Genomic DNA, 14,348 nt, shown 5'->3' on the forward strand with positions numbered 1-14,348 from the left:
AAATAATAAAAAATATATATACTACAATATTTACTAGGAACAACAAACTGATTGACCTATGTTACACAATACAAGATTCTAAAATCAACGATTCCACTTAAAATTGTGACACAAACATTGACTGATTTGCCTCTTATTAACTCATCCGTTAAGCATAATATTAAACATGATTGCCCAAACTAAGTAGTAGGTAATCAAACATCTTCGTATAATCTTACATCATTTAACATTCAAAATGACCACAGGGCATTATTAATTCACAGTAATTTGTTGATTTGTCGTACGAAAAACTAAATTAAATTTTATGACGTGTGAATATATTAAAATGCCTAATGTACGTTTCGTGTTATAATTTTTTTCCCACCATTAACGATTACCATATGGTACGAGTACATTAAAGCGTCGAGTTAATAGACAAAAACTTTGGAACATTGTATTGTGTACTAGATAAAATATATAGGTACTTACGGATAAGCATGCGGTTTCAATTAGAGCCGGGTATTACGAAACTTTATAAAGCAATTACATTTTATTGCGAACATTAAATATCTACAGTGTGTTGGTTTAAAGCTAGTACATATATTTAATGTCACCAACTTTGCAAACATAGAACACATTCACAGCATTTTTGTAAACTCGAACAAGCACAAAATGAACTTGAAAAATAAAATTTACATTAAGCTTTTTATTTCCCATATTAACTTAAACATACTCAGATAAGGTGAACAATTTGAAAATCAATATCTATTTGTGAACATTAGTAAGGAAACTGGTCTTATCGCTCGCCCTGATTCGGCTGCATTAAATCGTTTCCATTACTTTAAGTAGAATTCGATGTTTATGTCAAACGCGGCAACGATAATATCGCAATTTATTTTATTAACACATTCACTCTAATGGGGAGCAGGTCGGATACTCGCACGGATTAAATTATAATAGATGACATATTAATTATTATTAATGCATTTCTGACGGCTGCACAATTTTATGTGGGTAAAGAATGTAAGCAAAAGAATTAACATTTCACAGAAGGTGTCCACGCTTTTTTCCCCTACTTATGCTAATGGTTCGAATCGTTGTTCGGTGTCAAAGAAAAAAAAATGGATTATAACTATAAATTAATTTATAGCAGTTCTTTAATGGAGTATTCAATACCAATTAAATTTCAATGCCCACGTAATTATTCTAATACATAATTATGCAAATTTTAATATCTCATCACAAATAAGCTGCGTAAAAGCGTTTCTGCCTAATCTCGAGACTATTTAGCAATATATTACAACAGACTCTCAAAAGTTTCTCCGCATCCATATTTTATAATACATTATTTACGGAATCGCTGCCCACACTCGCTGCAGACCGGATTTAAACAATAAATATATCGCTTTAAATTTCTACGTCCATTCTCACGATTAAATCGGGGCTATACGTATCGAGTGTAAAGTAAGTAAGAGATTATATCATGTCGATATAGTTTGTTAGCAAAAGCACTGCAGTTTATCCGCCGTTAAATCAAAGCTGTAATATCGGAGTAGTGCAAGTGCTGTAATTTACATAAATGTGGCTCATGCAGACTTGTTTCACTTAATGTTAACCGTGGCGCCGGCGATGTGGGGTTAACTTGGATCTCTAGCTATAAATTCTTAACTTATGAACTCTTACTCCCCAACAATTATGTAGGTATTGAATTAATTACCCATCTTAACAAATGTGATGAGTAATTACTTGCCAAAGTTAAAAGTTCACATACCTACTTAGTTACAAAGAACACACATCAAATTCTATGCATTAACCCTTTACATAAATGTATTAAACTAACACTAAACCAGACGATGGAGACGCAATTTAAATTTCCATGTGTAAGAAGATTAAAACACTTTCTTTCCGACCAAATATACCCTCTCGATCCTTTTTAATACGATAATATGCCTCTATCTTTCGTCTGCAGTCACACACGACCCTTGTGTGCTAATTGAATTTAAGGAATAAAATCCAATCGCCCCGATTCTTTATTATTCAAGATCCAATTTGGATAAGGTCTGATCGGTCCGAGGGGCGGCCCGCCTGAGAGGGGCAGTCAAGAATAAAATTGGTTTGTCACTCAAAACATAAGGTTATCAGTTTTGATATGAATGTATCGGTTTATTTGAACCTTGGCGTATACTGGTATGTATAAAAATAACTTATCAATTTTAACCCTTTAACTGGGTGACAGTTAAGGAGATAGAAGTATAGGTACATCCGTCAATTTCGTATCGTTGTTTAAAATTATTTCAATAGGTAAACTAGAGATAAATAGGTAAACGGTGGGATATTATTTACGAAAATCTTATGTGTTTTAAAGCGTGTTAAATAAAGATTACAAGGGTGTTACAACGTAGACTGTAATCACTAATCGGTCCGTCAGCGTAGACGTTATTTACGGCGGCGCGGGCGCGTGCGGTGGCGGATACCTCTCGATCCAAGATAACAGTGATGACAGTGCGCTATCGCTGACACACAGCCACGCCGAGCCCCCTACACACATCCCCCTCTATACTAGTGCAAAATAAATATTGTAACCACACCATGTGTTCTGAGGGTATTAAAAATGTTTGTTTCTATTCGGTTCCCAACTAAACAAATGAGATTTGTTTTTAAACTCGACATAGGTATTATTTGGATTCTTAATATAAAAAATGCTCGTAAAAATAAGTTATTCCATAACGAGTTTCCTTCATAATAAGACACAAACAAAATTCATGAATACGATAATAATATCTTGTTTACATTTAATTAATGTTCTTTTTCTGTATCTATCGTTGCAAGCGTGTCAACAAGCCGCTACGTGGCTGGAGTCACGAAATTAATGGCAAACAAACATACAGTGGCTTCTATTAGTGTGTGACGCACTGATTGCTATCGCACAAGATGGATTGGACCGTATGTATACACCCCTTGGTATGCACTTCTTCGCCTGACTTGCTTTTATTAGTAATAAGTAAATTGTACGTGAACAAATGAACTCTTAATTAAATTGGAATCAAATACTTTTACAAGGCAAAAACGGATCTTTATCTTCATGAAAGATGAGCAGTTAGTTATGCTTATTACATTTGTTTCACAAAACGAACCTTAACGAAGCATTCGTTTCGATATGTTTCCGGAACATGCACGCTTTCCACGTAAAGATAATTAAGATTCATATAACAGTAATCTTATAATAAATAGTTTTGCGTTAGAAGGAAAAAGACAATTCAAAATAATCTCCTTATACATTTAAAAAAGTTTCTGTGATTTTGAAGAAATGTTAAGCTGAATTAGACATAAGCAGTCTTTCTTCACTGACTGATCAACCACCGTTATAAGAGCCGAGACAATGTAATCTGCGTGAACAATCAGAAATAATGCAGGCTCAGTAACAATTTCCAGACGTTACGAATGCATTTAATTGCCTAAACTGAGTGGATCACTGAAAGGCGCTGGAAATTACTCTGACGAGGGAACAATAGTGGTGAACTCATGAAGTTAAACTGCAATATGTAGGTATACTCGTATACCTGTTTATATGTTCTTTTATGTTTTTCATTTTAAGAACTAGCCCGGTCAAAATAGACATAAAAGTAGTAGTCAAATAACAAAAATTCCCACAAAGCTGATTTTTGGTGGAGAGCTAGATTTGATCATTATAAATAAAATACTAAAAGTCCCCTTCGATCCCATGTGTGCGTCAAAAGTTATTCGAGGTCAAATGTCAAAATTTTAGGTTTTTTGTTTTTTTTTCGAAAACGGTAAGTTTGATCAAAAAAAGACATCAGACCAAAGTTGTAGATCTTTAAATTTTCTACGAAAATGGCATTAACAGTTTTCTCCTAAATCTTACCATTCCTGAGATATCGCGATTCAAAGAGTCACACTACACATGATATACACATATAAGCCACGTATTTACGACGGCTGCCTTTAAGTTGTGTCGTTTGAAATAAGTATAGACAATCTAATAGGTTAATACCATTTATTGTTTTTCAAAGAATTCTCCGCTATATTTAATGCACTTTTGCATGCATTAAACCCAGTTCTTGAAATATTTATTCCATTCTGAAGTGGGGGTAGTCAAATTGGCCGATTTGTATGAGTCAACAACTTTTTCAGGTGTGCTGAAACGTTTACCATTAAGACTTTACTTAATTTTGGGGAATGTAAAACAATCGTAATGCCCACGGATCCATGTCACGGTATGTTACATGTTGGTCTGCGACAATTAACTGCCGCATAGCCTCGATATTATCTTGGGTCATATCGGGTTTTAAATTACCTTCACGTGGCTTGTCGCTAAGGCTAGATTGCCCACTTTTAAAACCTAAATATCAGCGTACTGCAGTCCTAAGGCATGGTTCTGCATCACTAAACACAGAACAAAATTTTTTAAACCTCTGAGGTCGCGACAATCCACTTTTAAAGTTGTAGAAAATTATCGCACGCTAATTTTTCTTCGACATTTCCATTTTTATCCAGAAGACTGGGGTTGGAAATTGATACATAATATCTGGACCCTATTAAAACTTTACTCCCACCTGCGCCAGAAAAACTCCTGACATTATTTTTTGCAATTGCAAAAATGATTGTAGTATCAAATCATCCTCCGAGCCCTTTTCCCAACTATGTTGGGGTCGGCTTCCAGTTTAACCGGATGTAGCTAAGTACCAGTCCTTTACAAGGAGCGACTGCCCTATCTGACCCCCTTTACCCAGTTACCCGGGCAACCCAATACCCCTTGGTTAGACTGGTGTCAGACTTACTGGCTTCTGACTACCCATAATGGCTGCCAAGGATGTTCAATGACAGCCAGAACCTACAGTTTAACGTGCCATCAGAAACACAGTCATTGGTGTCCAAGATATGCTTAGAAAGTACATACAAACTTAGAAAAGTTGCATTGGTACTTGTCTGACCTGGAATCGAACCCACTCATACTTGAGAGGCTGGTTCTTTACCCACTAGGCCACCACGAGTTTTTGTATGAATCTGATAAATCTAAAACAATCACTATAATAGTTAACCCAATAGTTAATATCAATCATCATCCTCCGAGCCTTTTCCCAAACTATGTTGGGGTCGGCTTCCAGTCTAACCGGATTCAGCTGAGTACCAGTGCTTTACAAGAAGCGACTGCCTATCTGACCTCCTCAACCCAGTTACCCGGGCAACCCGATACCCCTTGGTTAGACTGGTGTCAGACTTACTGGCTTCTGACTACCCGTAACGACTGCCAAGGATGTTCAATGACAGCCGGGACCTACAGTTTAACGTGCCATCCGAAACACAGTCATTGGTGTCTAAGATATACTTAGAAAGTACATACAAACTTAGAAAAGTTGCATTGGTACTTGCCTGACCTGACCAATAGTTAATATCAATAATGACATCATATTAGAACTTGACGGCAATTATTCCCTTAAACTATCCTAAAATTGTCATGACAGTTAGTGGAGTAGGCCTACAGGGGAAACCACGATAAAAAAACGCGCCGAGTACACTACCTCACAGGTGGCGTGAAAATGTGTGCATGTCATGTATGGAATATACTTTGAAGCGCGATATCTCAGGAATATATCAAGATAATATCGAGGCTATGCGGCAGTTAATTGTCGCAGACCAACATGTAACATACCGTGACATGGATCCGTGGGCATTACGATTGTTTTACATTCCCCAAAATTAAGTAAAGTCTTAATGGTAAACGTTTCAGCACACCTGAAAAAGTTGTTGACTCATACAAATCGGCCAATTTGACTACCCCCACTTCAGAATGGAATAAATATTTCAAGAACTGGGTTTAATGCATGCAAAAGTGCATTAAATATCGCGGAGAATTCTTTGAAAAACAATAAATGGTATTAACCTATTAGATTGTCTATACTTATTTCAAACGACACAACTTAAAGGCAGCCGTCGTAAATACGTGGCTTATATGTGTATATCATGTGTAGTGTGACTCTTTGAATCACGATATCTCGGGAATGGTAAGATTTAGGAGAAAACTGTTAATGCCATTTTTGTAGAAAATTTTATAATCTACAATTTTGGTCTGATGTATTTTTTTGATAAAACTTACCGTTTTCGAAAAAAACACAAAAAACCAAAAATTTTGACATTTGACCTCGAATAACTTTTGACGCACACATGGGATCGATGGGGACTTTTAGTATTTTATTTAGAATGATCAAATCTAGCTCTCCACCAAAAATCAGCTCTCCGGGAATTTTTGTTATTTCAAATGTCTATTTTGACCGGGCTAAACATAACATTCTGTCATTGTGGCCAGTATTATTATATTTTTCAGCAAATTAATCTTTGAGTTTGTTTTCAATTTTCGAACCCCTTAAAAATTCCTTCCAGAGCGTAACACTTATACCTCGTTTCACGCTGAAGTTGATATAGAACACCGCAGTTCCTTTAGCATCAATCCATCATATAAGCACATGAAGCTTCAAAGTACGCTCAGGTGCAAAGCTGGCAACTGACAAGAGTTATATAGTTGAATGTGAAACGATCATTGAAAGCGCGGAAATTAAATAGCCGCTCATATCCGGGCGTTGAAGTGTCGTGTCGGGCCCGTGTTCAGACAGCCACCATGCACCCACTTGCTCCGATACTCACGGTGAGCACAAAGGATCAACTTTATATGATCCTGCTATTTTTACACTGGATAATTATTCGTAGTAACAGCTTTACAGATTGGCAGATTTTTCGCTCAGGTTTTTCCGAGCGATTTTTTACGGGCCGTACGCGCGGTTTTTACGTCACTTTAGCACCAGCAGTTGGCAATTGTTCGGTTTTTCCGCTGTGAAAATCCGCCAGTGTGAAAAGACTGTTAAAGTCAGTCACTCATTGCATTTGTTTTATAGCGTTTAAGGCGAATGAACTTCATTCGCTACAAGATATTCAATGTCTGCCTTTAAATTGAAAACTGATCAATTGTGATCAGCGAGCAATCGCAATTCGATCGTGAGTCATTCAGGATGATTTTTATTAAAATCTTTATTCGACGACTGCAATTTTCTCCTTTTCGCATCTAACCTCGCTTAACAGTTATTACAGCCTATATGACACTTGATTTGAAAACTAAACGAGGACTTATAGTGAAGAAGGATATGTTAATAATATAGCTACATCAGTCCTAGGAGAAGAAAGGGATATAACCTATAACGTGAATACAAAAACTTATTATAAAACTAAAGAAAACAAAGATATTATGAGTTCTATTTTAAACATTTGTTAACAGTGCTGTTGAATTATTTAAACCTTAGAATAGGTAAAATGAAGGGTAAAGAATAACTTTAAAGGCAAAACTGACGATTGTCGACTAACCCTAAGCTGGCAGGCACTCGTAAAATATTAATTAGGGATTGTTATCATAATATGCGGTTAGTCCGCTATCGCCTGAGCCGCATGGTCGCGCGGCTCACAACACACGCATGCGCTTCACCCGTGCGCTGCCAATCACCCGGTACACCACAATCAATTCAAACGTATGCTAATATAAAACACTATTCTTTCTTAATTGGACTAATTATGCACACCCAGTTATTAGTTTCGTGAGCAAAAATATAAACAATGATAAAACTTTAATTATTGAGCCCAGATAAAGTTATTAATTAAGCATAAGCGTTATCATTTAATGCATAACAAGTATTTTATTGGTTTTCTATGGCAAAAATAACCTTTGTGTTTTTTCCATAACGTTGAATCGAGATAACATGTTTTTCTAATAACATTCATAAAGTATGTAAGTAAGTATAGCAACGAACATACCTACTAGTAATTATAATCAGATAGATGTAGACAGCAGTGTTCTACGTTTGACACTGATAACCTCAGTAATTAATTTCGATAAATAAATTATGAAACAGTGATACGGACTCGTTGAGATTTGGGGGAGACATGCATGTCACAACGGACTATGTAACAGGTCCATATCCGGGTTTCACTATGTAGTCATAATGTAACGATATTTAAGTTTTTTTAGGGATAGAAAAGTGAGAATTATTAGTTAAATAGTTGGCTCAGAAAATCTTCGAGTTATTTATTGGATTTCGCCACTTTAGGTACGTATATTTCTAAAGGATGTAAGAATCATTAGCGTAATAGATTCTCTGAAAACCAGGGAAGCAATTCCGCGACACATGACTCTGAAGAAATTGGATCTTAACAACAAAATATTGTCACTTATTAAAGTAAAGAAATTGGCAAAGCGTCAGGTGTTCCTGTGGAGTCGAAGCCTATTACACGTAATGACAATGAGTATACATTTTAGAGGAACGCTCCTGTTAGTGTAGGCGAGCCAATTAGAAGTGTTAGGAGGTGCCCCGCGCCCCTCGGCTGTCCAATTAAACTCACTCTCGTTGCTGACGACGGCGCACCCGCCGACGCCGCCGGAACCGAGTACCACCTCGTAATTGCGTAAGCCACTTCAAAAACAAACCTCCGCTTTTTTGCACCGACGCTAACAATGGAATCATGTCAGACACCACAAGAACACCCCTCCATTCTATTCTTCTACTGTGTAACTATTGAGTTGTTAATTAAATTCGCACAACATAATGGCCACTCGCAATCCGACACGAGCGGGTCGCTATCGCGCCCGCATAGAGGTGATTTCAGCACAAGCCGCGCTTAGCGACCCGTACTGATGCAGCTTCTTGTTTAATTACAACAATAGTGGTCCCTAATGAGAGTTTGCGCTAATAAGCACTGCAGAATGTAATCAACATGCTTCGTCGGCCTAATGAGTCGAGTTCCTGGCAAAAACAAGCACCGTCGACATTTTACTGAAGATTAATTAGGCGTTGTACCTATACGGCAAGATTGGTATCCTCAGTTGCGCCCCGGAAGGCCCCTGTTTCTAACGTGTTAGCTGCTTAAGCGATTTTCCTGGAAAGTGATGTTGAGAAGCCATTGCCTATTGGTATCGTATCACGTACGAGGATACCGGACCGCAGTGTCGTACCGCGAATCAGAGTTGTTTGTGAGCCGTATGGCGATCGTGCCAAGAGCGCCTTTAAATAACTGCTATTGACAACAAAGTATACATCGCTGGTAAACGTCGTTAACTTAAATAAGTACGTTTGATTACGTCGTAGCTAGCTACCCCATTAAAACTTAACGAGGGGCAACCCCGGGGAAAATAACTAACCCAATTTCCCTTTGCCGGGAAATCATTAAAAGTCTTAAAAGGGTCTTTTCATATATTTTTTACCCTGAAGCGTACGTGCAAATAAACACATTTTTACATACTCGAACAAACAATTCTCCTAACGAGGCGGGAGCGTAACGAGCGCGCGACGGGCGCGGGGCGGTGACCAGCGGGCCTGCAGAGCCCGCACCGCGCTAATTGGAAGGATACGTCCGGAAATGTGTCTCGTTACACACGGCGCCTACCTGCCGTCCGCGACAAGCGCCTCACCGACACGACACCTCTGATTTATCTCAGCCAATACATTCAAATTGTCAGCCGAAACTTCAGCGAAACCCGACAACTATGGCACCGCATCCCGCCACACATTCCCACCGCACTTACCTTTCGGCACCATACCAGGTGGTGCTATCTAATTGCTTCAATCTCCGTTAGGTCGTTAAGGTTTTATTCACTAAAATTGCCTTGCACTAATTTGAAAGACATTTAAATGTTATGACCAGTTTACCGCATGCTAATTGTTGTGACATTTGCGTCTCGCCCTGTGGCGGATGTGGGCGATACTTTCTCGATTTTCACATAAAAGGTTAAGAAACATTAAGTACCTAAGATAAATTTAACTTCTTTTGTTAAGTTTACGCACATATACAATGTCATAAAAACATAAATCTGTGTGCAGTGGTTGAAAGCTAATTGGCTGTGTTTAGTTCTGACGACAATTAATATCAATTGAACGCGTAATACCATTAGTTCATTTAGCATTCTCAGGGATTTCGTGATGCACTAATAGGTAATTTAATTAATAGATTTCCCAATTAGTGTTCGCTGTATAATTAATGGATGTGTGCTGTATTAGCGTCGGATACAATCTGATTCGAGACTCGTCGGCAATTACGGACGACTACAAAATACGTCGAATTCCGCGTAATTGCTGAGAATATTACGGCAGTGAACTTAATTGTTCTCGACTTAATTAATTAAGCTTTTGTTTGAAACTAACAGCAAAGTGTAGACTTGGCAATTCTAAATTGGATCTTGTAATTACCTTACCCTCCCTTTTGCTGAAACTGTATACCTACTTTCAATTATGGGCCAAGCTTTGTTAATGAAATCAATTATAATTGGGACACAATGAAATGAATTCTATTTGAGCTGAAGGAACAATCGATTTCATTAACTAATTTTCTGTGTTTTCATACAAACAATAATGGAGGAATAAATAAGAATGTTTCACAATACTGTAGGGGTTCGGGATAATGATAAACAAACGAATAACGTCGGGTGTTCATTTCATGCGTCGGTTGAGTAGATATTGTTGTCTTCATTATGTAGAGTTCGGCATTACGTAGGCCGTCAGCGAATCATTACGGATGCCTCTAATGAGTATCTCTTGTGCGCCTAATAATAATCCTAATCGACATTTCCTAGGCTGCTCTGGAGGCGGTTAATGAACTAATTAATGGTGCTACTATACCGACCAAGTTACTGTTTAATTCCAATTGTAATAACAATGCATTTACGTAAACAGGTTTAATTGAATGTTAATTTGTGAAAGTTATTAATAATATTGCATTGAATGCTACTAGTGATAGGTAGGACTTCAGAATAATTTCAGTGCTTGCTCAGTGATTTCTAGCATAGTGCATGATACATGTTCATTTTTTTAACTTTTTTCATGACTCCTGAAAAGTTATAACAAAATATGTGGTATATCATCCCAGTATTCCTACAAAATATACAGAAACAGCTCTCAAATATTCCTTAGAAAGTTTTTGAGACAAATCATCGCAACAGGCGGAATTTGCAATTAAGATATGATCGTGATGTTATTAATAAAAACAAGTTGTAATGTTCAAAGTTAAATAAAATTCAGGTGCTTAATTAATATAAAATATAGGCATTCCATTTAATCTAAAGTGTAAAATTAAAATAACGTAATTTATATTCGGTCAGCATCATAAATATCTTAACATTTAAATCTTGTTAAGTAACTTATCTATTGAATAAGGTTACCACTTTACATATTTATGATGTTAGAAATCAAATTCTACGATAAAAGCTGAGATAACACTAAGTAGTGTAATGACCTCTGCATCTTCTATGTTGCATCTGTGACATTTGGATAACATATTTTACTGTCTAGTTAACAAGGTTTACTTACTATTAATTAAATCAGTTTTAATACACGTGCAGAGAAAGGAAACTTTTCTTCATAATTTCAGCGTGAAAACTTGCAAGTAAGGTAGGTAGAGGTACATATTGTATCATGTTATACTGAGTCGAGGAGCCAGGGGGGTGGGCAAGGGTTGGGGGCTCCACCAACTTTAATTAAGACACAATAATTAAAATAACAAGCGGCGGGCGTGGTGGCGCATCAGTATGCGAACTCGTGGGCCCGTGGGCTCGTGGGGCCGCATACGACACGACACTAATCCACCGGACACACACTCGCTCTTGCCAGCTATTGTGTAGAGCTGTGGACCCCCCCGGCTTGACGCTGACGCTTCAATCATGTTCGCGCTGATATTGCTACAGTTCGCACCGAAGGTCACGTGATCGTGTTATGAAAACAAATCATTGCATAAACATAGTTTATTAATTCAAACATCTCTATTTAATTTGTTAGTAAGCCTCTTCATTGTAACATAATATCGTGAACCTAATATGTCATAAAATATAGATAACGTGCAAAATATGTGCGAAATCACACGAAACAATGGAAACAGCCACTTAAAGTTTTTATAACATTATCTGCTTCAACTCAATTGGCTTTACGCAATTCTTCTTAAACGTCGCACTTTTACAAAAACGTAATTAAGCAATTATCTGAAGCACCGGATCTTCCAATTATACTGAATGGACACGCACACATGCCCAAATTATATCACAACGTGTGTTATCGTATCGCACACATGTAAACATTAACGTGAATGAGTTAACTTTCTCATTTGAAAGCGCACTCTACCTAATTGGTCGCTGAATTAGATAATAACTGTCAGAATCATATGAGTAATTTATAATGTCAGCAAAACGAATTTAATTTCGTTTGAGATAATTTAAAATAATGAATATTTACATTATGATGTAAATATTCATTATTTTAAAATTTCGCCTTCCTATTGCGAAAATTATTTAATTTAACATAATAAAAGAAAATAAAAACATTTTAAACCCAAAGATAACAAACAAGTTATTTTTGTAAAACATGTACCTAACAAGCAGTGTAAATTATGTTAAAGCCAGAAAAATGTGATAAGTAGCTTACCTTTAAACTGTATTTTCCGATGAAAACAGCAAACAAAACATGTATTTTCCAACAAATCTTAACAGGAACCACGAAAAACAAATCCACAGTCAAAATATAGAGCACCAAAATAAATTGATACAATACTTGTCCACAAACAATTATTGTCACTTCAGATAGGTTTACGGAAAATTCGCTTTTCTAAGTTAATGTCCAACACCTGCAAGTCGCCGGTAACGCAGTCGACCCAGAGATATTATCCTTAGAGTAGCGGTGGCCAATTAAAATGATTTATTAAACTTGTAATTAAACGACAAGGAACGTTTGTACGAGGTGGTCGGCAGCTCGTGTAAAGTTTGAAACTGCGGGAGGCAAGCCGGCACGTAGCGTGTCGAGGAGGACTCGCGGCGAAGTGAGGCGAGCGCGACTGTGTCGGGCGGCATCGGCAGGCTCCGGCCCGGGGTGGCATGGAACAACACTCTAATATAATGACAGGGTCGGAACACTTTAATACTCTAATTGAAAAAGTATACTCCGACAGCTTTTAAGTGTAATTAAGGTTACGCTTCCACATTGCGACTTTACTGACTAGAAAATGCTGATTCTTTGTCGATTCTCTTTGTTTAGATCGTCTGTACTTATTGCTTTTCTTTTTGCTTAGAGACGAAATTTCATAAGAGATAGATTTTCTGGAAAATAAAATTATTTTGTTTATGTATTTATTCATCTTAAAGCCGTTTTATATTTTTTCAAAATTTTCAGTTTTATTTATTTATTTAAAAAAGTACTGCCACATCACAAACATGTAACATTCGATAACTTAAACTACTATTTTAGTTTATGGCCTGATGCATGTGACAATAATGGCGTACATAACATTCGCAATTCATCGGCTCGAAGATGTAATACAATAATACATTTTAAAAATAAAATGGAGAATATCTAATGAATACATAATTTGGAATTCAAATTTAACAAAGAATACAGTATAATTGTTTAAATATTAACATACATGTTTAATAAATGTCAAGTCGCATCAGAGAAAAAATAAAGAAATACAAGTAAAATCAAGTTAGAATAAAACAACAAATGAAGTTTTGATCAGTTTTGATCTGACGTAAACAGAAAGAGGTGTAAGGTAGGGTAATATGATACAAATTGTAAGAAACACTTATTAATCAAGTTGCAATTATCGATCTGGGTGACGTGAGCAGAAGATTTTCTTTCCTGAACGAAAAAGTGCCAGGTACTCTTATAGTCGTGAAATTGTGTTCCCTAAAATGTTTAATTTATCTCCTGCAATGAGGATTTGCAAAAACTAAACCTAATTACATGTGATTATATTGCCATCCTATCCACACCTAATACACATGGGTACATAATATCGTACGGTGATATCATATAAATGTTCGTGGAAATCGATACCTAATAAAATGTAATCGGCAAGTGCGTCACGTCCCACTACTGCTACATAGGTAAGAAATATCACAAACACAACCTCGCTAGTGAATTCCGGCCTAAATTCAATTCCACCCCTTTTCTCCGCGCCCGTTCGACTAGGAAACCAATCTTCTTTACATTCCCTCGCCGACAAATTTATACACCTCCATACATCGTGGGTAATGGGTGGCGGCGGCGGTGCGCTGGCGGCGTCGGCGACGTTGCTGGCCGCGCCGTACATTATTAAGCAGCACCGGCCGAGGTGACCCGCAAAGAAACGGCAAGTGTATGTCCAGCGGCCGCGCCGTCGCTGAGAATTTAATTTCCACGGCCCGCCCGCCCTCGTCGCCATTGTCCGCCCAGTATTTCATTACGGCTCGAGCTTTTCTATTAATAAATCACTCTTCGCCTCCGCCGTTTAATTACGTCCCGGATCCGGCCAACGTCTGATTACACTTTCATCGAACATCTAATTAGGAGTGCAGTCGA

The 14,348-nt window shown here is 37.4% G+C and overlaps 1 protein-coding gene across 1 annotated transcript in view; it reads right to left on the minus strand.

Annotated features, from left to right (window-relative positions):
• LOC124632685 (LIM domain only protein 3-like) overlaps window positions 1-12,830 on the minus strand; it is a 37,113-nt gene extending 24,283 nt beyond the window's left edge. Inside the window, exon 1 of the mRNA XM_047167625.1 lies at window positions 12,441-12,830. The gene's annotated coding sequence lies outside the window, so the exon portion shown is untranslated. The remainder of the gene's footprint in view (window positions 1-12,440) is intronic.
• Between the last annotated feature and the right edge of the window lie 1,518 nt (window positions 12,831-14,348).

This window comes from Helicoverpa zea, chromosome 8, assembly GCF_022581195.2.
Source record: "Helicoverpa zea isolate HzStark_Cry1AcR chromosome 8, ilHelZeax1.1, whole genome shotgun sequence".
Lineage (NCBI taxonomy): Eukaryota > Metazoa > Arthropoda > Insecta > Lepidoptera > Noctuidae > Helicoverpa > Helicoverpa zea.